Raw genomic sequence first — 25,258 nt, forward strand, 5'->3', positions numbered from 1 at the left:
ACCAAGAGTGGGTTTAGCCTAAGATGGTGCTCAAAAATATTTCTAGTTGCCCAACTATGTTATTCCCCTGCAAAAGGGCCTTTTCTGATCCAGCCTTAGTCTGAGGACTAACTCTCTTAGTCATTCTTTTAAATAGACTTTATTGCAACACATATCTGCAAATAGTAATTATGAAAGGCGGGCATGATTTTTAAGCCTTGCCAAAATTCCCTGAATAATACACACACAGAGATCAAACACTGATAATCTATCAAATTAATCTTCATTATGGTCATTACCTTGTTCAAATATACAAGTTCTTATGTCTCTGCAATCTTTCTGAATTAAGCTTTTCTTAAAAGCAACATTGCTCAATAATGTAAAATACAGTGTGTTCCAGAGGATGGGGTTTTTTACAACTTCAAAACTGTTATCCTGTAAGTGTTAACACTTATTCCTTATCAGTGTTAACACTTCTAACTCTAACTCTCCAGTAGATAACTAATTTCATGGTACTAACCGTAAGAGACCTTTCTCGTCTTTTGATCTAAAGGTGATACTTTTATAGGCTGCTTTTTTTTAATTTAGAGATCATGCTGTCAATATTCCTGAGAATGGGGCGTACATAAGTGCACTAGTGTGCCTTTCGTCCCCTGTCCAATTGTCTCGCCTTATCTCATATCTCATATATCTTTTCTTTCTTATATCTTCCCTATTTTTATATCCTTTCTTTGTATATAATACTTCATGTCTATTCTCTTCAATATGTATTGTGTATTGGACAAAATAAAAAAATAAAAACAAATTTAAAATGTGGACAAGGCTATGGGAGTGACAAGTTTCTCCATATGTCTATTGGACCCGTGCCCCTCCTGGATGGTTTCAGCCAGCAGGGTGGTGACACGAAGCTGGCTCCAGGCTTTGGTTAATGCCTCCTTGAGAGAGGGGTCCTTCCCGCAACCATTAAAGGAACCAGTTGTTAGGCCCCTCTTCGAGAAGCCTTCCCTGGATCCAACTGAATTAAATAACTTTTGTCCAGTCTTCAACCTGCCTTTTGTGGGAAAGGTTGTAGAGAAAGTCATAGAGGGTCCTTGGTTCATGGAATTCACTTCCAGAAGAGGTCATGACAGCTGTCAGCCTGGATAGCTTCAAGGCAGGATTAGACAGATTTGTTTGTTTGTTTGTTTGTTTGTTTGTTTATTTGTTTATTTGTTTGTTTGTTTGTTTTGGTTGGTTGGTTGGTTAGTTAGTTAGTTAGTTAGTTAGTTAGTTAGTTAGTTAGTTAGTTAGTTAGTTATTAGATTTGTATGCCGCCCCTCTCCGAAGACTCGGGGCGGCTAACAACAATATAAAAAGACAATGTAAACAAATCTAATATTAAAAATAATCTAAAAAACCCCAATTGAAAGAACACTCATACATACGAGCATACCATGTATAAATTCTATAAGCCTAGGGGGAAGAGAAATTTCAGTTCCCCCATGCCTGACGACAGAGGTGGGTTTTAAGGAGCTTGCGAAAGACAAGGAGGGTGGGGGTAACTCTGATATCTGGGGGGAGCTGGTTCCAGAGGGTCGGGCCCGCCACAGAGAAGGCTCTTCTCCTGGGTCCCGCCAAACGACATTGCTTAGTCGACGGGACCCGGAGAAGGACAACTCTGTGGGACCTAACTAGTCTCTGGGATTTGTGCGGCAGAAGTCGGTCCTGGAGATATTCTGGTCCAATGCCATGAAGGGCTTTATAGGTCATAACCAACACTTTGAATTGTGACCGGATGCCAAGTGTATCAGTGGTTATTGAAACGGATGTCCAAGTGCCGCCTCTATGTTGGTTGAGGCAGGCAGGATTTCCTTGGGTACCAATTGTGGGGGGTCAAGGGAAAGGGGGGGGTTTGCCTTCTCTTTCTGTTCAAGATCCCCATGGACAATTGGGGGGAAGCACTGTGTGACACAGAATGCTGGCTCTTCTTATGTTCTTCAGTCATGGTGCTACACCTCCTACAGTCATTGGATGAAACGGATTATCTAGATCAATGATGGTGCACCTCGGAGAGGGGCAGCATACAAATCCAATAAATAAATAAACCTATGGCACGGGTGCCACAGGTGGCACATGGAACCATATCTGCTGACCCACGAGCTGTTGCCCTAGCTCAGTTCCAACGTGCATGTGTGTGCCAGCCAGCTGATTTTTGGCTCACACAGAGGTTCTGGGAGGGGATAGGAGAGGACCTTTGGAGCCTTTGGAGCCTGGGAAGGGCGAAACACGAGCCTACTGGGCCCACCAGAAGTTTGGGAAACAGGCTGTTTCCAGCCTCCATAGGGCCTCAGGGAGGGAGGCGAGAGAAGCTATTTTTCTCCTCCCCAGGCATTGAATTATGGGTGTGGGCACTTGCTCATGGGCAATAGTACATGCCTACGCTCTTTTGGCACCCGAGGGACAAAAGGTTTGCCATCACTGGTCTAGACCCTTTCCAATTGGGCTTTAGACCTGGCTACAAGCAAGGAAACTGCTTTGGTCACTCTGATGGATGATCTCTGGCGACCCCGAGATAGGGTCATTCCTCTGTCTTGGTGCTACTTGACCTCTCAGCTGCTTTCAATACCATTGACCATGGTATCCTTCTGCAACAACTAAGGGAGTTGGGAGTGGGAGGCACCATGTTACAGTGGTTCTCCTCCTATCTCTCTACCACACAGCTCCCAGCGACCGATAAGGGCCCACAGAAGCGGTCTTCTTCGGGTCCCATCACTTAAACAGTGTCATCTGTGGCGGAGGGCCTTCTCTGTGGCTGCCCCAGCTCTCTGGAACTTCCTGAGATACGGACCACCCCCAGCCTATTGACCTTCCAGAAAGCTGTAAATACCTGGTTTATGCGACAGGCCTGTGGCCATTGATATTTATTTATTTATTTATTTATTTATTTACTTACTTACTTACTTACTTACTTACTTACTTACTTACTTACTTACTTACTTACTTACTTACTTACTTATTTGATTTGTATGCCACCCCTCTCCGCAGATGTTATGGGGGTAACCAGTGAGATCCAGAAATGAATGGTATGCAGGGAGTCTTGTATTTAATTGTATTTAATTGTATTTAAACGGGTAGTCTCCAGGTTAAGAAATGTCTGACTTACAAATAACTTGTACTTACAAACAGACTGTCCTTAAAGCTTATTATATTTTGAAATTGAGTTAAATGCAATGGTTCATTATAAGAAACATAAGCTCATGAAAACATTGTATGGCTGCAAGAGTTCCATCTGCTTCAAGGAGGAAAATGCCTCCTGACATTGTAAATTAGATCACATTGCCATTAATGCTGGTTGAGTGTGTAACTTTACATTCCACTTAATTTCTTTTATGGAGTGCTTGGTTGTTCTTACGTTTTCATCTTACCTAGCTTTGAAAGTGCTTCTGAAGTGTAAATCTGATGCAATTGCAGGTGATAAAGAGGAAGCAATTGAATAGTGAGTTACAAAACCATTTATAACAAGAAAAAGAAAAGCTCTTTATTCCCTTACTACCTACTTCAAAGTAAAGATAAAATAGACAGTGTACTATAAGACACCTTAACTGACCAACACTAAATAAGAACCTGTACTGACTTACCATATTTTTCAGACTATAAGATGCACCTTTTTCCTCCCTGAAAGAGGCTGATAATTTGGGTGTCATATACTCTGAATGTAGCTTTTTTTTTCAGCCCTAACTATCTGCTAACAATCTTCCCATCTCTTACCTTACAGGCTCTTTCATTGTTTCTCTATGTGAAGAATGTTTTCCAAGCCTTAAGTCTTTCTAGTTTTTTTTCATTACTCTAACTTGCTCCAAATAAGTTTCTTTCCAGCCCTAACCAGGTTCCCAGCTCTTACCAGCTTGCAAGCTCTTTCATTGTTACTCTCTGCGAAGAATGTTTTCCAAGCCCTAAGTCTTTCTAGGTTTTTTTTTCATTACTCTAACTTGCTCCAAATAAGTTTCTTTCCAGCCCTAACCAGGTTCCCAGCTCTTACCAGCTTGCAAGCTCTTTCATTGTTACTCTCTGCAAAGAATGTTTTCCAAGTCCTAAGACTTTGCAGGGGGGTTTTTCCCCACTGCTCTGCTTGTTCCAAACGTTTCTTTCCTAATGATGTTCCCAGCTCTTACTGGCTTGCAAGCTCTTTCATTGTTACTCTCTCTGAATAAAGTTTTTTAAAAGCCCTAACCAGGGGATAAAGTAATGTGCTGCCTAAGGATGCTAGACAGATGAATACCTGGTAAGCAGATTCTTTTCCCTATTTTCCTCCCCAAAAACTATGGTGTGTCTTATACTCAAACTTAACAACAGTATTGGGCTGCCACCAGTATGCCTGGGATCGCCCAATCCGTTAGCAGAAACGGCGATGCGTGCACATCTGTGTGTCCCTTCCACACACCCGCATGCCCCCATGCACCTCTGCACAAGAATTTGTTTCCGTGCATGCGTGGAAGCAAAGAAATCAGTGAAAATCAGTGGTTTTTTGTGATTTTTGGCTTTTCTTTGCTTCTGCACAGGTGCGAAAGCAAAGAAATCAGCAAAAATAACAACAACAACAACAACAACACAACAACAGCAACAACAACAACAACAACAACAACAACAACAACAATAATAATAATAATAATAATAATAATAATAATTTATTAGATGTATGCCACCCCTCTCCGGGGACTCGGAGTGGCTCACAACTAGCAATACATAGTATACAAATCCAATATTAAAAACAATTTTAAAAACCCTTATAAAAAACAATCATACAACCTAAACAAACTATACATAAACCAGAACAGCTAAGGGTATATCAATTTCCCCATGCCTGCCGACATAGGTGGGTTTTCAGGAGTTTATGAAAGGCAAGGAGAGTGAGGGCAGTCCTAATCTCCGGGGGGAGTTGATTCCAGAGGGCCGAGGTCGCCACAGAGAAGGCTCTTCCCCTGGGTCCCGCCAGATAATTTCACATGTGCAAACGTCCTAGCGTGAGATTTCAGCAATATTCTCCAATTTCTTTGCTTTCACACATGCACAGAAGCTAATTCTCATGTGGGCATGCGCCCGTGCACCGCCACCCATGCACATGCCCACACCTGCATCCAGGATCTATCTGGTAGGGAAAGGTAAGTGCGGCCCTTCACTGCTTAGCAAGCTTAAGACATTTGGATTTCAACTCCCAGAATCCCCCCCAGCCAGCCACAGGGAATTCTGGGAGTTGAAGTCCACAAGTCTTAAACTTGCTAAGGTTGAGAAACATTGAGATAAGGAGCTTTGCTCAGAATCTGCAAGAGAGAAAGCTTTATGATACCTAAAATGAAACTTGGATTTTTCCAGGTACAGTGGTACCTTTACTTACGAACTTAATTCATTCCGTGACCAGGTTCTTAAGTAGAAAAGTTTGTAAGAAGAAGCAACTTTCCCCATAGGAATCAATGTAAAAGCAAATAATGCGTGTGATTGGGGAAACCACAGGGAGGGTGGAGGCCCTGTTTCCTCCCAGGAGATTCCTAGAGAGGCCCCACAGAGGCTTCCCCCCACCTTTTCTGGCCCTGTTTCCTCCCAGGAGATTCCTAGAGAGGCCCCAAGGAGGCTTCTCCCTGCCTTTTGTGGTTACAGTTTCAGAGGCTTGGGTTTGTAAGTGGAAAATGGTTCTTGAGAAGAGGCAAAAAAAATCTTGAACACCCAGTTCTTATCTAGAAAAGTCCATATGTAGAGGCATTCTTAGGTAGAAGTACCACTGTATTTAATTAAAAAATTGTCTATTTTGTACTCTCTGGTGATTGATGCTTCTAGTGAAGGCTAAAGAGAAGAATTTACGCATAGCATGCTTTATTTGCCCTTTCTCCAGGCTCGTTAAGAGAAAGCATCAAAGCCATCTCAAAAATGAGAGCAGGCTTGAAATTTCAAACAAAAAATTCCCATTTCTCCAAGTCTCTTTAGGCTCTTTAGGTAAATGCCTTGCGGTAGGAATAGCAGCAAATAAATCATTTTGTTTGTCTAGCATTGTTTGAGCCAGGTAAATATGGCCAGTGATAAGACACAAGAAAAGGAAGGGGCTAAATTGTAAGTATGTAAATATTTAACCTTCTTTGGTCCTCTCAGACCAAAAGCTAAAGACTATCCTTCCCACCCTGTAGACCAGGGATACCCAAATTTTTTTCACAGTTCACTGTCCCTCGGACTGTTGGAGGGCCGGACTATTAAAAAAAACTATGAACAAATCCCTATGCACACTGCACATACCTTATTTTAAAGTAAAAAACAAAATGGGAATATACTATTTAGAGGGGGGGAGAAGTCTGAAATTCATATATATTTATGTTTTGTTTTTAATTTCCTTTTGTTAACACCTGATTGTAGGTTTTCTTGGCTTATAGAAAAATGTATAAAGAAAGAAGGAAGCACTTTGGCATAATGGTTAATAAGTTAGAAATATAATTGGTGTACTTTTTGAAGGAACATTAAGGAATTTAATTAAAAGAAAATGAATGTAACTGGATTACAAAATTAGAAAAAAAACTTTTGCAACTTTTTTGATGATTGATATTAGTTACTAACAAAATACCGCATTTTATTCATAGAAAATTAGATGGAACAATGTGTTGTGTCACTTACCCGCGGGCCGGATAAATGGCCTCAGCGGGCCGCATGCGGCCCACGGGCCGTAATTTGGGGACCGCTGCTGTAGACTCAACAGAAAAAAGGGGAAATAAGTACTGAACTCTCTTACACACTGGAGGTCATCACACCAAGTTTTTTTCAGGCAAGACAACCTACATCAGTTCAATGTAGAAAGCCTGTGACTGTGATCTATGTCATTTTTCCTCTACTTGACATTTCTGACATTACTATCTGCTCTCTGGGGATGGACTTTTGGCAGTGTAGATCCTTTTGCAGATAGAAGTTGACATAATTGCTTTTTTTTGCCCGTTTAATTGTCCTCAGTTTTATTTGGTTGTGTTTTGATTAGTAAAATAAATGATTAGTAAGGTGATTGGTAGCTTTTAAAATGCATGACAATTATCATGCATTTTAAGAGTTACCAACCACCTTACTAATCATTTATTTTACTAATTCATAATTAGTAAGTTCATTCCACCAAATTCATTCCTCATAATATACTTTATTTTTATTTTTTTAAATTTCTTTTTATTGTTTTCATAAGTACATATATCACATTTTGTTTGTTCAGTTTACAGATCTTGTCCAACTTTTTTACCTGTTACAATCGTTCTTAATTATGTTAGTTCTTATAAGTAATAGTATGCAATAAAGTACAGAATAAAACCATACAAAAGGCATTTGTTATTTACGATGTGTACTGCAATTTTGTATCATATTATACAAGAAATTTCTTCTGAATCCATTCGTGCCAATTACACCACATATTTTTAAATTCATTAATTCTGTTTCCCATAAGTAAGTTTGTCATCTCGTCCATTTCTGCACATGAGTATATCTTGTCTATTATTAAGTTTGTATTAGGAGTCTGTTCATTTCTCCATGTTTGCGCTATCGCAATTCTAGTAGCTGTGTTTATATGTGTCAATAAGAAAAGTGTTTGCTTAGAGTATGATCTTTTCCAAATTCCAAGAAACATGCCCTCGGGTGAATATTCTATACAATTATCATGCATTTTAAGAGCTACCAACCACCTTACTAATCATTTATTTTACTAATTCACAATTAGTAAATTCATTCCACCAAATTCATTCCTCATAATATACTTTAAATACTATGGGAGAAGCCTGTAATTTTTAAGATCAGTGTATATAACCTAGAACTATATTCATTAACAAGATATATTTTATTCTGCTAGTAAAACTACTCAATGTATAGCTTTCCTAATTTTTGATGCCATTAAATAAAATATCTCTCTGTTCTCCATCAAAATGCGTTGAATGTAAAAAGTTACATGTTATCTCTAATTCTTTCCAAACTGCATTCTGAAATTTGAAACTGTTTTTCAGTCCCTTGTCAATCACGTTTTTAAAAAAATCCTTTTTAAGACTGATGGAATTAAGCTAAGCATTCAACAGACTAAACTATTCACCCAACAATATCAATTGACAGATCAATAGAGTCAAATTAGAATAATATAGAATAACAGAGTTGGAAGGGACCTTGGAGGTCTTCTAGTCCAACCCTCTGCTTAGGCAGGAAACTACACCAGACAAATTGATTCCTTACGTTTGATCCTGAATCATTGTTTTTGATTCCATATTATTGCTTGGATCTTTCTACTTCCACTTAATCTCTTAATCTCTAGGCAAAGATAGGTAACCTTCCACTTCCAGGTGTTGTTCTTGTCATGCTTGACCATCCTCACAGAGGTAATTCAGCAACATCTGGATATTGAATTGGAAGGGCCACAGATCCCTAAATAATAGGGAATTGGCTGATATTGAATTTGGGAGCCGACCAAGTGATCACTTAGGATGTTGCTGTGATCCTTTTCCCCCATTGTACATTAATGATCCATGAACTATTAAATTAGTCAGTAATCTTGGCTTGCAAACCATTCTGTTCCTTAATCCTGACAAGGAATATAAAGTGCTTGTCAGAATCAGTTGATCAAATAGCTAATGATGTTCAATTAAGAAGATAGAGTTACTACCAGAGTGCACATTAAAGATTTTTATGAACAATATTAGACATGAAATTGCAAATAATGAGGAAGGTCACGTTTGTAAAGCATTGTACAGTGTTGCATAATTCCCTCTAAGCTGAGCAGTGAGCAATCGCTCACTTAAAAATCATCATCAACTCAGAGTTTTCCAAACCTGCCCAGAAGCCGAGAGGGAAAGAGTGAGAGGGAAGGAGAGAGAGAGGAAGAGAGGAAGAGAGAGAAACAGACAGAAAAAAGAGAGGAAGGAAAAGAGAAAGAAAAAGAATGGGAGTAAGGAAGAGAGAAAGAAAATCAAAATCTAGTTTGAAACTAGCTCAACTATTTAAGTGGCATTTTGATATTGATAGAGTTGCCCTATTATGAGCTCACTGTTATAGACACACAGTACAGTATTTTATTTTGAAATTCTCTGAGGCAAAACAGGGTGGGTTTTTTGCTTGTTTGTTTGTTTGTTTGTTTGTTTGTTTGTTTATTATTTCTGTGCCGCCCATTCCCGAAGGGACTGCCGCTTAGACACTATACTTTTCCGCGCACCCCAAAAAAAAATTAGAGGGAACACTGCAGTGTTGGTAAAAATGTTTCAGAACCAACATTATTGGATGCAACACAACTAAAGACAGTAAGTACATTCAACAGCTACCTTTAAGATATTTGTTGGGGGTCTAATCAAATGGGAGATTGGAGGCTAAAACATATGAAGAACAGTTGCAGGAATTGGGTATGTCTTTTTTAAGAACAGAAGGACTGGGGTGATATGATATATATATATTTTGTAATGTAAAACTGTTATTTTAGATTTTAATTATTAGACTTGTTACCATGTATTGTTTTTATCACTGTTGTGAGCCGCCCCGAGTCTACGGAGAGGGGCGGCATACAAATCTAATAAATAATAATAATAATAATAATAATAATAATAATAATGATAATGATAACACTGTTCCAGTATGTGAGGAGCTATCACAGAGAGAAGGGAGCCAAGCTATTTTCCAAATCATCCAAAGGCAGGATGAGAAGCATTGGATGGCATCATTGGAGGTTTTAAAGAAGAGAGTGTACTATTATTTATCTGAAATATTATAGGCTCTCCTCCTTGAGTAGAGGGGTTGGACTAAAATACCTCCAAGGTCCTTTCCAACTCTGTTATTTTGTTTGTTATTCTGTTAAATGCCACGGTCCGCTACACAATTCATGACCTACTAGCCATAAGGGGCAATGGGGTATAGATACTTATTTTGCATCTGCCTGTTTTTAATTTATGACAAATAGCCAATTAAGGGGTATTCCCTTCTCTCATTTTTCCCTAATGAGATGCCTACAGAACACATTTTTGGGAGTGTCTTCCTGATAGAATAGAAGTACTGTACTTGGTTGCCAAGCTTTGCTGAGCCCTATGATTTATTCCCTGAAAGTAATGTTTCTTTCTGTTCTTGTTTTAAAATTTGCTTTGAAATTTGATTCTGATGGGTAGCATTGTTGACATTCAGAGAAAATACTTCAAACTCCCACAGCATCTGTCTCATAAATCCAGCACGGTTAAAGCAAAAAAATGTAAACAAGCAGGAGAATAAAATTCCCCAATCTAAGCTACTCCTGTGTGTCTCTGTTGAAGCCTCACAGTTTTGCCCTGCGTTGCATTGCGCATTCATTTGAGCAGTTGTGGGGAAAACACGAATGTCTTCATAGAAACATAGAAGACTGACGGCAGAAAAAGACCTCATGGTCCATCTAGTCTGCCCTTATACTATTTTCTGTATTTTATCTTAGGATGGATATATGTTTATCCCAAGCATGATTAAATTCAGTTACTGTGGATTTATCTTCCACGTCTGCTGGAAGTTTGTTCCAAGGATCTACTACTCTTTCAGTAAAATAATATTTTCTTATGTTACTTCTAATCTTTCCCCCAACTAACTTCAGATTGTGTCCCCTTGTTCTTGTGTTCACTTTCCTATTAAAAACACTTCCCTCCTGGACCTTATTTAACTCTTTAACATATTTAAATGTTTTGATCATGTCCCCCCTTTTCCTTCTGTCCTCCAGACTATACAGATTGAGTTCATTAAGTCTTTCCTGATACGTTTTATGCTTAAGACCTTCATATTTATTGTCATTTGATCAGCTGCATATAATGTGACATTGTTTTGTTCCTTAGTTTTATTTTAGTGGTCACTTTAGCATTTCCTTTGCTGGCCAAAGAATCTGCCACTTGGTTTGGAAGCAGTTTTGGTTTGGAGGAGTGTGTTTAGGATATGGCTGAAAGTTTAATCAGCCAGTTTTCTTCCTCTGATGTTTTAACTGTATGCAGGTAATCCCCACTTAATACTCTCGTCCTGTGACCATTCAAAGTTGCAATGCAGCTGTGTGAAGAGACTTATGACCATTACTCAAAGTTGTGGCCATTGCAGCATCCCCATAGGCCATACAGTCCTGATGCAGCTGCTTTGCAACCAGTTTCCAATTGTGACGGACAAAGCATCTTGCAGTCATGTAATTATTAAGAGCCATGGTGGCGCTGTGGTTAGAATGCAGTACTGCAGGCTACTTCTGCTGACTGCCGGCTGACTGCAATTTGGCAGTTCAAATCTCTCCAGGCTCAAGGTTGACTCAGCCTTCCATCCTTCCAAGGTGGGTAAAATGAGGACCCAGATTGTTGTGGGCCATATGCTGACTCTGTAAACCTCTTAGGGAGGGAAGGTGTGTAAAGCACTGTTAAGCACTTAGACCAGTGCCTCTCAAATAGTGGGGTGAACTCCCCCAGGGGGGCACGGAGCAATGCCAGGGGGCACCTGATCCCGGGGAACATGCTTTTTTGCTGCAGGGTACAGGGTTTTTTTTGCACCAAACAATAGCACACAGCACAGAGCAGGAGATATGAAGTGCAGATAACAAACCCTTAAGAGACACTATGGAAAAATATTTAACAGGGATGAAAAGAAAGGAGGAGAGAGACGGAGTTAATGAGACAAACATAAGCATCCTGAAAGCTAAGTTAAAGAAATATGACGAAGTATATCTAGTGCTTGGCTTCACTGTGACTACGGTGGGAGACGAGGAAAGATTGGTATGTTTACTATGTCTAAAAATGTTGGCAGTGGACAGCATGAAGCCAAATAAATTAAGGTGTCACTTAAACACATTACACCCCAATCATGCCGATAAACCACTTGATATTTTTCAGCAAAAACATGCCAAATATTGCAAACAATCATCCCAGCAGAGAGTTGTGGGGGAGCTTCTTCCTGGGGGGGGGGCTGTAACAGAAAATAGTTGAGAAGCACTGACTTAGACTATTGCTATTATCATTCCCATTCATTATTGTATATCTTCAGTTCCCACAAAGTCAATGGGAAAAATGGCAGGAAGTCACAAATAGAGGCTGTAGTCATACTGGATTCACCTTGACAATGGCAGCTAGGATTACTGGAGCTGCCATCATAAGTCAGCTAAGTCACATGACACTGTGTCTCTTAGTAACACAATTGCCAGTGTTAATTACCATAATTAAGTGAGGAGCGCTTGTAATTATTCTATTATAAAAGGATTTTTGCATCCATAGGAAGTGAACCCCTCTGATTGCTGTAATGTTCCAGTTTGCCACTAGGGGGCCACTCTAGAAGTGGGAAAGAAGAATGGTCGTGATTGGCCAAGCCGTTTGACAGCGACTATAAAAGGGAGCTGTCAAATGGTGTTACCTCAGATCATTAGTTAGTTGTTAGTGAATTCACTATTAATAAAGGTTATGCTTTAGAGCGTGCATGGTGTCGCCTCAGTTCCTACACCCCATCGGCTCAACAGAACAACAACTGCATTAATGTTTATTTTCAGTTAAATATATGTAGAAGTACAACATATCCTAAGATTATTCTTTAATTTTCATTAAATCTCTTCTATGTAAGACAAAATTGGAATTTGACATGATGAAATTCATTCCAGTAATATATATGAGGGTCACCCAGAAAGTAATCCACCACATTTTTTTTCTTCAACAACTAGTTACTGAACACAATGAAACTTACACACAAGAAAGAATAATGCTTTTTCTACACTCCCTATTTTTCCACCTAATCTTCGTCCCATTCTATGGCCTTCCTCAAGGAAGACACAAGGGCGTGTATGCCCTGTTGGCACCATTCCTTGTTCTGGTCATGAAGCCATTTCTGCACTGTGCGAATCACCTCTTCGTCCTCTTCAAAATGTCTTCTGCGAATGGCATCCATTCATATCCATGCAGATTCTCCATAAACTATACACAAATGTTTGTGAATGTTCCCAACAGTTTCTTTTTCTACAGTGAGAAATTCAATGTTTGTAACGTACATCACTTACAGACGCCATTTCGAAACACTGCTGCAGCTATGCTGTCTGTCTGAAGAAATGCACAATTTACACACGCACTCCTGACAATTCAAATAACGTATATCTAAAGTTTTGCATTTGTACCATTACTGTAGGCTGAGAAAAAAAACTTTCTGGGCGACCCTCGTATAATTTTCTATGCTAACCTTTTAAGTTCTATATGTCAGGCTAAAGCCATCATTTTTGAGGTAGAGACTTTGGCCTGCCACAAGTATAAAAGTACTTTGAGAATTAGGGAGGGGTGGTTGCATGAGAGGGAAACATACTAGGCACAACAAATTCTTTCCAGAGATTCAAGGTCATCTTTTGTTCAGCACCAGCCGGAAGCACAGGGAGGGTCGTGAACTTTGAGAGAACCAAAGTGGCTCATGTGATGAACTTGTGGTTGTGGGGATGAGGGATAAACCTTAACCTGGGTGGAAAACTGTAGGAAAAGTTAGTACATCAGGTTTACTACAGTTCACAACCAACAAGGCTCTGTTAATAAATTGGAACTTGGAAGTAGACTAAGATTTGGACTCTGATTTATTTGTCGGAGATTATTTGGAATGCTGACACTATGTTTAGCTCTCTCTATTTTTTCCCAATGGCTTGGTGGGTGGGTGGTGGTTTTTTTTAGATCACTGAATTGTTTTTATGTCAAGCACTGTTTTGTTTATTTAAAAAAACCCTTTACTCAGATAAAGTTTCTAACAACAGAGATCGCAATCAAGTTATCAGGAAATGAAACAGCAGATAGTGATTGCACGTAGCCAGGGGAAGCACCGTTTATATACGTTTCTAAGGGGCCAGGTAGATTTAAAACTAAGCAAATAAACAAGAATGTTGAGTCAGACTGATGTCTGTCTTAAACTTTCCACAAAACAATTGTATTTTTATTATGTAACTGAGTAGATCTTAAGATCGTCAGAATTGTCCCTGCAGGATGCTATCCGGTTTTTCATTGTTGATTCATCTGGTCAAAAGGACATGTTCACAGCAAAACTCCTAGCGAAACCCCTGCTGTCCTTCTGGCTATAATCAGGAACATCCCAAGTAGCCAGTTGGGAGTTGAAAAGCAGTTTAGGACCAATTGGATTAGTCTGTGATCTGATTAAAAGCAGGAGATGAGATCATTACTGCAGGCTACTTCTGTTGATCACTGGCTGCCAGCAGTTTGGCAGATCGAATCTCACCAGGCTGAAGGTTGACTCAGCTCTCCCATCCTTCTGAGGCTGGCAAAATTAAGACCCAGATTGTTGGGGACAATAAATGCTGAGTGTGTAAAACCGCTTAGAAAGGGCTGTACGGCACTATAAAGTCTGCATTGGTTGCCGATCAATTTCCGGTCACAATTCAAAGTGTTGGTCATCACCTATAAAGCCCTTCATGGCACCGGACCAGGGTATCTACGAGACCGCCTTCTGCCGCACGAATCCCAGCGACCGGTTAGGTCCCACAGAGTGAGCCTTCTCCGGGTCCCGTCAACAAAGCAATGTCGCTTGGCAGGGCCCAGGGGAAAAGCCTTCTCTGTGGCGGCCCCAGCCCTCTGGAATCAACTCCCCCCAGAGATTAGAATTGCCCCCACCCTCCTTGCCTTTTGTAAGCTCCTTAAAACCCACCTCTGCCATCAGGCATGGGGGAATTGAGACATTCTTTCCCCCTAGGCCTTTACAATTTATGCATGGTATGTTTGTTTGTTTGTATGGATGTTTAGTTTTATAATAAGGGTTTTTTTAGTTGTTTTTAGTATTGGATTTACATGATGTTTTTTATTACTGTTGTTAGCCACCCCGAGTCTACGGAGAGGGGCGGCATACAAATTCAATAAATAAAATAAATAAATAAAAATAAATAAATATAAGTCTAAGTGCTATTGCTATTGTTATAGTTAACTCTGCCCACTGCCAGCAGTTCGATCCTGACCAGTTCAAGGTTGACTCAGCCTTCTGTCCTTCTGGTAAAATGAAGACCCAGATTGTTGGGGGCAAGAGGCTGACTCTGTAAAACCACATAGAGAGGGCTGTAAACAACTGTGAAGCAGTATGTAAGTCTAAATACTATTGCTATTGTTATAATTCTCTTTCTGCTCAAGATCCCCATGGACAATTGGTGGGCCACTGTGTGACACAGAATGCTGGACTCGATGGGCTTTGGCTTGATTCAGCAGGGCTCTTCTTATGTTCTTATGTTCTTATAGTTAACTCTGCCCACTGCCAGCAGTTCGATCCTGACCAGTTCAAGGTTGACTCAGCCTTCCATCCTTCCAAGGTCGGTAAAATGAAGACCCAGATTGTTGGGGGCAAGAGGCTGACTCTGTAAAACTGCTTAGAGAGGACTGTAAAGTACTGTTGAAGCAGCATATAATTCTAAGTGCTATTGCTATTGTGCAAAACAAAAGACCTGCTCCACTGAAATCTAAGCCCATAATCCATAGCCTTGCCTCATTAAAATGTATGTATGGGTGTACAGATGATCCTGGAATTACAAACATTTATTTACATGGCATTGGACCAGAGTACCTCCGGAACTACCTGCTACCGCACGAATCCCAGTGACCGATAAGGTCCCACAGAGTTGGCCTTCTCCGAGTCCCGTCGACTAAACAATGTCATTTGGCGGGCCCCAGGGGAAGAGCCTTCTCTGTGGTGGCCCCGGCCCTCTGGAATCAACTCCCCCCCGGAGATTAGAACTGCCCTCACCCTCCTTGTCTTTCGTAAGGTACTCAAGACCTATCTATACCGCCAGGCATGGGGGAGTTGAGACACCTTTCCCCCAGGCTTTTTTGATATTTTTGTTTGGATATGTATGTGTTGTTTGCTTTTTAAATATGATAGGGTTTTTATGTTCTTTTTAATATTAGATTTGTTTTTGCTAGAATATTGCTTTTATTGTTGTTGTGAGCCGCCCTGAGTCTTCGGAGAGGGGCAGCATACAAATCTAATAAATTGAATTGAATTGAATAGTGACTGTTTGAAGTTGCAACAGCACTAAAAAAATGTAAAGTGACTTACGAGTGTTGTGTCATGATGGCCGCGTAATCAGAATTTGGACTCTTGGCAATTGGCATGTATTTATGACCGTTGCAGTGTCCCGGGGTCACAGGATCACTTTTTGGGACCTTCTGACAGGCAAATCAAAGGGGAAGCCAGATTCGCTTAACAACCATGTTACTAACTTGACAACTGTGCATGAAAGGTCATAGAATGGGACAAAATTCATTTAGCGCTCTTGCCTAGTGACACAAATCTGGGGTTCCCTTGTGGTGGAAAGTTGAGGATAGTATAGAGCAGGGGTCCTCAAACTTGGCAACTTTAAGAGTAGTGGACTTCAACTCCCAGAATTCTCCAACCAGCTCAACACAGCACAGCACAACAGAATTCTGGGAGTTGAAGTCCACACGTCTTAAAGTTGCCAGGTTTGAAGACCTCTGGTCTACACAATGACTGCCCGATTACTCAAGTAGACTTCTTGGGTCAGTCTTCCAGAACGGAGCCTTCGCTATCCTCAAATTAATCCCAGCAAGTTCACACACCATCTGAAGTTGAGCTGTTGGTATGAAAACTCTCATTGATGAAGAATTCTTTTGATGCCTTGTTTTAAGGAATACCATGGCAACATCTTACTTAAATTAGAATCAACAGGAAAATCAAATGTGAGCTAGTAATAACGAAATAATTGCGTTGAGCAAGCAGATGTAAACAACTATGCAATAATGTATTCTTTGGAAAAGACAGCTCAGCTTGGGGAGGTTTTCTACAACACTCCTTTGACCCATCAAAGGTTAAAGTCAGGCCAAATATGGAGTCTCCTCCTCCTTCCTTCTTCCTCTTCCTCCTCTTCCTCTTTTTCTTCCTCTCCTTCCCCTCCCTCTCCTTCTCCTTCCCCTTCTTCTCCTTCATCTTGTTGTTGTTGTTCCTCCCCTTCCCCTTCTGCTTCCTCTTCCTCTTCTTCCTCTTTCTCCTCTTCCTCTTTTTCTTCCTCTTCCTCTCCTTCCCCTTCCCCTCCCTCTCCCTCGCCTTCTTCTTCTTCTTCTTCTTCTTCTTCTTCTTCTTGTTGTTCTTCCTCTTCCTCTCCTTCTCCTCCTTCTCCTTTTTCTTCCTCCTCTTCCTCTTTTTCTTCCTCTTCCTCTACTTCCCATTCCTCTCCCTCTCCTTCTTCTTCTTCATCTTGTTGTTGTTCTTCCTCTCCTTCTTCTCCTCCACCTCCTCCTTCTTCTTCCTCTTCCTCCTCTTCCTCTTTTTCTTCCTCTTCCTCTCCTTCCCCTTCCTCTCCTTCCCCTTCCTCTCCCTCTCCTTCTTCTTCTTCTTCTTCATCTTGTTGTTGTTCTTCCTCTCCTTCTTCTCCTCCACCTCCTCCTTCTTCTTCCTCTTCCTCCTCTTCCTCTTTTTCTTCCTCTTCCTCTCCTTCCCCTTCCTCTTCCTCTCCTTCCTCTCCCTCTCCTTCTTCTTCTTCTTCTTCTTCTTCTTCTTCATCTTGTTGTTGTTCTTCCTCTCCTTCTTCTCCTCCACCTCCTCCTTCTTCTTCCTCTTCCTCCTCTTCCTCTTTTTCTTCCTCTTCCTCTCCTTCCCCTTCCTCTTCCTCTCCTTCCCCTTCCTCTCCCTCTCCTCCTTCTTCTTCTTCTTCATCTTGTTGTTGTTCTTCCTCTCCTTCTTCTCCTCCACCTTCTCCTTCTTCTTCCTCTTCCTCCTCTTCCTCTTTTTCTTCCTCTTCCTCTCCTTCCCCTCCCTCTCCTCCTCCTCCTTCTTCTTCATCTTGTTGTTGTTCTTCCTCTCCTTCTCCTTCTTCATCTTGTTGTTGTTCTTCTTCTTCCTCTTCCTCCCCTTCCCCTTCTTCTTCTTCTTCTTCAGAGAACTTCTTCAGAATTTCACTAGTTCTGTTTGGCGGTTTTGTAGGTCAACTCTAAAACCCTCAACCTTAGATCCAAACAATCCATTGGTCAAAATTAAAAAGGAAGTTTATGATTCAGCAGGGCTTAAATTAGAAGATTGCGCAAACTGTGCAAACAGGAGACTTTAAACCTAAATGGGGTTTGTAAGTGGATACTTCCTTATTTCAGGACAGCTTCCCCTCCATCCCTTCCTGCTCCACCTTGCTTCAACAGTGCCACAAAGATGTCAAGAAAACAATATTCTATAGAGCTAACGCAGGGGTGTCACACTCAATTTCATTAAGGGCCACACCAGGGTTGTGTTTGACCTCGATGGGCGCAGGGGGCATGGCCAGGGTGGGCATGGCCAGCTCTGTTTCACTCATGTCGGGGGGGGGGGGCTTGTGGTGGCCCAAGCACTCTGTTAGTGAAAACAGGCTCCCCAGCTCCGTTTTTAGCTGCGACAGCCTTCTGCAACCCTCCGACAGCAAAAACGGCGCTTTAGGGGGCTGCAGGCGTTTTAATTTGCAGAGGCACTGTGGCAGCGGTGGGCTATGAGCCGGAATGGTAAATTGCGCTCGCCGCCGCGGCTTGTAAGTTCTTGCAGGACCAGTGCTATTTTGCTGCTGTACCTGTGAAGAAAGCAAAATCGCGCATGGAGCCGAAGGTGCGCCATGTTTCAGCATGCGCAGAAGCAAAAAAAAAACCCTTGCTGTCATTATCATCATCATCATTATCATTATTATTTGAGCTCTAAAGTTCTTCCAAAGAGGGGAGAGGGCAACCAATGATCCTCTGGGCAACGACGTTAACCCTCTGGAGCACTGTTCTATCCGCCATTGTGCAATTGGCAAACCATTGTAACTTTAAAGAGTCACTAAAGAAACTGTTGCAAGTAAAGGACTACTTGTATGATAATAAAAGCAATAAATGATACCCGATAAATACCCAATAAAAGCACAAACCCTGGTGGAAACTGCAACAAAAGAATACAGTATTTCAAGCCTAAATCCCTGGGAGTCAGGAGAAGAATTTGCGAGCGCACTTTTTCTGTTTCTAACTATATTCTTCCTGGGATGCAGGGGTGGACAGCAGGCAGGACGAGGTGGAACGCAGTTCCACTGGTGGAAATGAACCTGTGTGCCCAGCTCCAGCTGACTATCCCTCCCTCCCATCCTCTTCCGCCTCCTCAGAAAGCGGCAGGGAGACCAGCACCGGCAGGAGTTGTAGGGGGCCCATTTCCTCCCCCCTCTTTTCTCAACAGCTAATCGGCACCCGTTCGTTTAGCTACCCAGCTTGAGGCAGGGGGCGACCCAGGAAGGAGAGCGCGGGAAACGCAAAGCAAATTGTCGCCCCAAATTGTCACCCTGGTGAGGTTGTAAGTCGAGAACTTAACAGTTACATAGAAACATAGAAGTCTGACGGCAGAAAAAGACCTCATGGTCCATCTAGTCTGCCCTTATACTATTTTCTGTATTTTATCTTAGGATGGATCTATGTTTATCCCAGGCATGTTTAAATTTAGTTACTGTGGATTTACCAACCACGTCTGCTGGAAGTTTGTTCCAAGGATCTACTACTCTTTCAGTAAAATAATATTTTCTCATGTTGCTTTTGATCTTTCCCCCAACTAACTTCAGATTGTGTCCCCTTGTTCTTGTGTTCACTTTCCTATTAAAAACACTTCCCTCCTGGACCTTATTTAAGTTCACTTGAATGGTGATGATTGTTCAAGCCACTCCCACCTGATCACATGGTCGGCAAGCTACTCCTACCCAGTCACATGACCATCAAGCCACACCCACAAAAATAAGCCACACCCACAGCGTGGCAGTAAAAATTTTGGCTGCCCATTACTGCTGGGATGTATTTGCCTCGGAGTTTGTGTGTAGGCTTGCAGGTATGTGTGGAGCCTGGTGTGGTTGTGTGCATGCATGTTTGAATATTCAAACACATGTTGTGCAGCTCCTGATCTACCAACCATCCCTGCATATACCATAGAAGTTTAAAAAGATTTTCTGTTGCTATGTTAGAGATGCTTTTGTTTTGTTTTTTTTCAAGGGTGTGATGTTTCTGCTTGAATCAATTTGGGCAATTTAATCTTCCAGGAAGCACTTAGAAAAATGTAGTTGGGAGCACTTATTTCTTAACCACGTTGTGTCAAAGCAGTAATTCTAATTAAAAACAGAAACACATTTCCCGGACTCCAACGTATTGAAATACAGTGGTACCTCTACTTAAGAACGCCTCTACTTAAGAACTTTTCTAGAAGTTCAAGATTTTTTTGCCTCTTCTTAAGAACCATTTTCTCCTTAAGAACCCGAGCCTGGAAAAATTTCCCAGGAAATTTGAGAGCGGCACGAAGGCCCGGTCAGTTTCCTGCCATTCCTCCTTTAATCCCAGCCATCTCAGGCTTTTCTGGGCTGGAGCCTTTCGGTGGCGCTTAAGGAGGCTTTGGCAGTCCAGAGTGAATGAACATTTTCCTTTCTCTGGGCCCTTGGAGAGGGAATAAACCTCTGCCAGCGCCCATAGAAAAGAAACCCTCCCTTCGCTCTGGCCACCAACTGTCCTCTTCCTCCTCCTCCCACCCAAATTCCAAGCTTTTATTTCTTTCCTAGTGGGTTTGCACGCATCATTTGCTTTTACATTGATTCCTATGGGGAAAATTGCATCTACTTACAAACCTTTCTATTTAAGAACCTGATCATGGAATGAATTAAGTTCTTAAGTAGAGGTACCACGGTACATTTATTTCTCTCCCCTTTCCCACTTTCTGTCTTGAACAGGATTGGAGAACTTTGGTCCAGTTATCAGCTCTGCCCCATTTTTCTGGAGGATCTCATCTCAGTTCAGAAAGCAGAAATCTTCATAAGGATGTGAGTAGAACTTGAATGGTTCTTTGGCTTGGAGAGAGTATATGAAGGGCTCTGATTAAGAGGAACATTTGTAGCTTAGGGTTGAAATGAAGCGGTCCTTGGTACTCTTTGAGCTTGTTGTGTGTGTGTGTGTGGGGGGGGGTGTTTCAGACTATTCATTACCAACTAGGCAAAATCATCCATACAATTTGCATAGTTTGGGTAGTGAAACTTCTGCAGGAAACCACCAACCTCGGAAAGCACCAAGGGTCCCTCACACAAGGGGCTGGGCGTCCCCAAATTTTGAACTGTGGTCCCATCTTCAACAGGCTACGCCCTTGCCATCTATATGTGATTCATGGTGGTATTTGTCCATGGCTAGTTCAATCCTTGGATTTATTACTATTACTATTTATTAGATTTTTTAAAAAAATAATTTTTACTGAATTTAAAAAAAAAACCCCCACAAACAAAACATTTAAACAAACGTCAACACAAGTGCAAATCCAGCTATTTTTCAAGTAAGTTAAGATGCAATTATTTTCTACATATCCATATGCTATAAAATTATATATCTATAATTTTTTATATTCTAATATCGTGGCAGGGGGGGAAAACGAGAAATACTACTTATTAGATTTGTATGCCGCCCCTCTTTGAAGACTTGGGGCGGCTCACAGGATACAATATAAAACAGTGAATACAAAACAAATCTAATTAATTTTAAAAAACTACGTAAACTTAAAACCTAGTATATTAAAATCAATCAAACAATTCAGTCACAGCCATACATCACATTTATTGGCCATGGGGTCTAGATCCAATTGCCCCAAGACTGGTGACATAAATGAGTCTTGAGACTCTTGTGAAAGGCCAGGAGGGGGGGCATACGAATCTCTGGGGGAAGCTGATTCCAGAGGGCTGGGGCCCCCACAGAGAAGGCTCTTCCCCTAGGCCCCGCCATACGACATTGTCTGGTTGACGGGACCTGGAGAAAGCCGACCCTGTGGGACCTAACCGGCCGCTGGGATTCATTTAAGTCAATGTCTCCATCTGCCTTTCACCAAGTTCCCCAACAATCTTTTGATAGGTATAAGGGGAAGCATGATCAATCTGATATTATGTTGAAGAAACCATGTTAGAGAAACCGCTCGCAACAGAATACCCGACATAATCAGATTTGAAATCCTCGGCTTAGAACTACATCGAATTAAACACAACCTAAGCATAGACCATTAAATCATCTGCTGCAACGTCCTTCCTGTCAACAACTACTTCAGCTTCAATCTCAACAATACATGAGCGCATAACAGATGCAACTCAAAGTAAACCGCTCCAAAGTCGAGTGTAGGAAATATGACTTTAACAACTGAGTAGTTAATGCATGGAACTCACTACCTGACTCTGTAGTATCATCACCAACCAACCCCCCCCAAAAAAACCTTTACCCTTAGACTATCCACTGTTGACCTCACCTGATTCCTAAGACGTCAGTAAGGAGCATGCCTAAGTGCACCAGTGTGCCTCCCATCCCTGTCTTAATGTTTCTCTATTATTAGTACCAATATCATGTATATAATCATTGTTATATCTTTGTATACTAACAATACGTACTTGACTAGATACGATAGATAGATGGATGGATGGATGGATGGATGGATGGATGGATGGATGGATGGATGGATGGATAGATGTTGAGCAATGTTTGGATTCATGGTCTAGTTTCAAGACATCACACCCGGTGTGCCTTCTCTTCCAAATAGTTTTAAAGACCCACCTCTGCCGGAAGGCTTGGGGTCATTGAAATTGTAATATCTTACCCTGCCCAGTGAATGAATGTACGATGTATGATGTATGAATCTGTTTGTTTTTAACTATGGGGATTTTTAAATTATAATTTTATTTAGATTTCTAACATGTTTATATTACCTTTGTTGTAAGCCACCCTGAGTCTCAGGAGAAGGGCAGCACAGAAGTTGAATAAATAAATAAATGAAATAAAACTTCCCCAAATTTCTTTCCTTCTGGAATCACGGATCCCAGATTTTGAACACATTAGCCCATTTAAAGGTAGTTTGATTCAGAAATTGTTGCCTTGTGATTCACTCTTGCCCAAGTAAAGGTCATGGCAGTGAGAGTTTTAATTGTATATAAATGTATGGAATTTAGGGCCATGGATCGGCAAATTTATCATTGAGATTTACTATTTATTATTGAGATTTATAGGCCACCCAAGTCCTTACGGACTCTTTACGGACTTACTTAGAAATAAGATTGGAGGGAGTCTAAAATAGAAAATACACTTAAATGGTATAAAGGCTTTCAGTGAATATATATCTGAATATGCCCACTTTTTCTACACATTACAGCTACTTGAAATGGTCTGGAGTCTTATTCATTGAACTATTTGATTCCTTGCTAAGTAATATAGCAATTTAGGATGTACTCTTTGAGGTTTTCCAAAGTAAATAATGCTTTTCCATTTTTCTGATGGGGCGTTATGTTTTCAATTTCTTCTGCATCTTTAATTTAATCCATTATCTTTGAAAGAAATGAAGATTTTATTATTATAAGCTGCACAATTAGGAGGGAAGGAACATGGGGAACATTGGTTCATCCAGCGTAGCATTTCTAAACCACCTCCTGGGTTTTAATATAAATCATTTTTGGCTTTAGTTAGGGATGTCAAAGGAACGAGCTTGGGTTTTCTTGCTTCAAAACTTGGGGTTTGCAATTAACTGCCCATCAGTCAATGGTGTTTCAGGACATCTAACCATCATTTTCTAGCTTCCAGGGGTACCCAAAACTAGGACATTTCAATTCCATGGAGGATTATTCCAAAAAAGCAAACATGAGATTTTAACAAGTCAGAGAGAAATATTCCTTTGTTTGTTTGATTGATTGATTGATTGATTGATTGATTGATTTGTATGATGCCCTTATCTGAGGACTCTGGGCGGCTAACAGCATATAATATAACAATACAGTACAAAGGCAAATCTAATTAAATTTAAAATTACAATCTAAAAAACCAATATTTTTTTAAAAAAACAATCATACTTGTTCAATCATACAACATATATCTCATTTCGGTGGCCAGGGGGCTGAGATTTAATTGCCCCAAGCCTGGCAAGATATAAATATTTGTGGGACTATTCTCATTTTTTCCATGTAATACTGTACCAATTACCTTTTCACTGAGATCCAACTGAGAACGTCATCAATTCTTTTACTTAGCCATATAACCCGATCCTTTTTAACCAGGATTGCCCCCTTCTGGTTATCTGATTATATTGTCTTCAATAGAAATAGAAATACTGTAAATTAAAAGTTTCACTGGACTAGACACAATGCAGAATTGTGTCTAATTAGGGGAATGTCTAATTAAATAGTCGGATTCATTTATTTGGCCGATACACAAATCAGGATAAGGTGCTAACACTTTTGAGCTTGCTATTCTGTTATGAGAAGTAGCCTAGATGGAAACCCTTCATAGTCTGTAGAACTTCTTTAGATGGTCTTTGGATGATTTCATTACAGACAGTTGTCGGCATAAAACCATAATAATAAAACAATAATAGTAATAGTAATAATAAAATAGCAATAGCACTTATACTTGTGCTTGGCTGCATAGCTAGAGGTATAACAAGCAGGAAGAGGGAGATTATGATCCCGCTATATAGAGTGCTGATAAGACCACATTTGGAATACTGTGTTCAGTTCTGGAGACCTCACCTACAAAAAGATACAGTATTGACAAAATTGAACGGGTCCAAAGACGGGCTACAAGAATGGTGGAAGGTCTTAAGCATAAAACGTATCAGGAAAGACTTAATGAACTCAATCTGTATAGTCTGGAGCAGTGATTTTCAACCTTTTTTGAGCCGAGGCACATTTTTTACATTTGCAAAATCCTGGGGCACACCACCAACCAAAATGACACAAAATGACACCCTAAGACACTCTCCTCTCTTTTTCCATCCCTGTCTCCTCCCCACCCGTGTGTGTATGTGTACACACACTCATGAACCACTTCCAAAAACAGGTGAGGGCTGGGGGGTTTTCTCTCTTATTCTTTGGGTGCTTTTTATCATATGCTTTAAATCAAGAGTCACTTCTCTCTCTCTTTTGTTTCTCTCTCTTTCCTTTCATTCTCTGCCTCAATCATTTTCTCATTTCTCTTTTTTCCTCCCCTTTTTGCTCATTTCTCTCTCTCTCTCTCTCTCCCTTCCTCTCTTTTTTTTTCTCTCTCTCTCTCTTTCTCTCTCTCTTGCCTTCTTTCTCTCTCACTCTTGCTTTCTCTCTCTTTTCTTTCTCTCTCTTGTTTTCTCTCTCTCACTCACTCTTTCTCTCTTTCTCTCTCTCTTGCTTTCTTTCTCTCTCTTTCTCTCTTTCTTTCTCTCTCTCTTTCTCACTCTCACTCTCTCAACAAAAAGTTGCGAGACCGGAACCTGAGCTTCCTTCTTCGCAGCACACCTGACCATGTCTCGCGGTACACTAGTGTGCCACGGCACACTGGTTGAAAAACACTGGTCTGGAGGACAGAAGGAAAAGGGGGGACATGATCGAAAC

General features: G+C 40.9%; 1 protein-coding gene across 4 annotated transcripts in view; it reads left to right on the top strand.

The window, feature by feature from the left end:
- CYSLTR1 (cysteinyl leukotriene receptor 1) overlaps window positions 1-25,258 on the top strand; it is a 38,151-nt gene that overhangs the window by 8,751 nt on the left and 4,142 nt on the right. Inside the window, exons 1-3 of one of the 4 annotated variants that reach the window (XM_070759800.1) lie at window positions 9,148-9,242; window positions 14,853-15,008; window positions 20,618-20,707. The exons of 1 other annotated variant lie outside the window; for it this stretch is intronic. The gene's annotated coding sequence lies outside the window, so the exon portion shown is untranslated. Of the gene's footprint in view, window positions 1-9,147; window positions 9,243-14,852; window positions 15,009-20,617; window positions 20,708-25,258 lie in introns of those variants that run through there. 2 more of the 4 variants (XM_070759801.1, XM_070759799.1) reach the window with 2 other exon arrangements.

The sequence above is a fragment of the Erythrolamprus reginae genome, chromosome 8, assembly GCF_031021105.1.
Source record: "Erythrolamprus reginae isolate rEryReg1 chromosome 8, rEryReg1.hap1, whole genome shotgun sequence".
In the NCBI taxonomy this organism is placed as follows: Eukaryota; Metazoa; Chordata; class Lepidosauria; order Squamata; family Dipsadidae; genus Erythrolamprus; species Erythrolamprus reginae.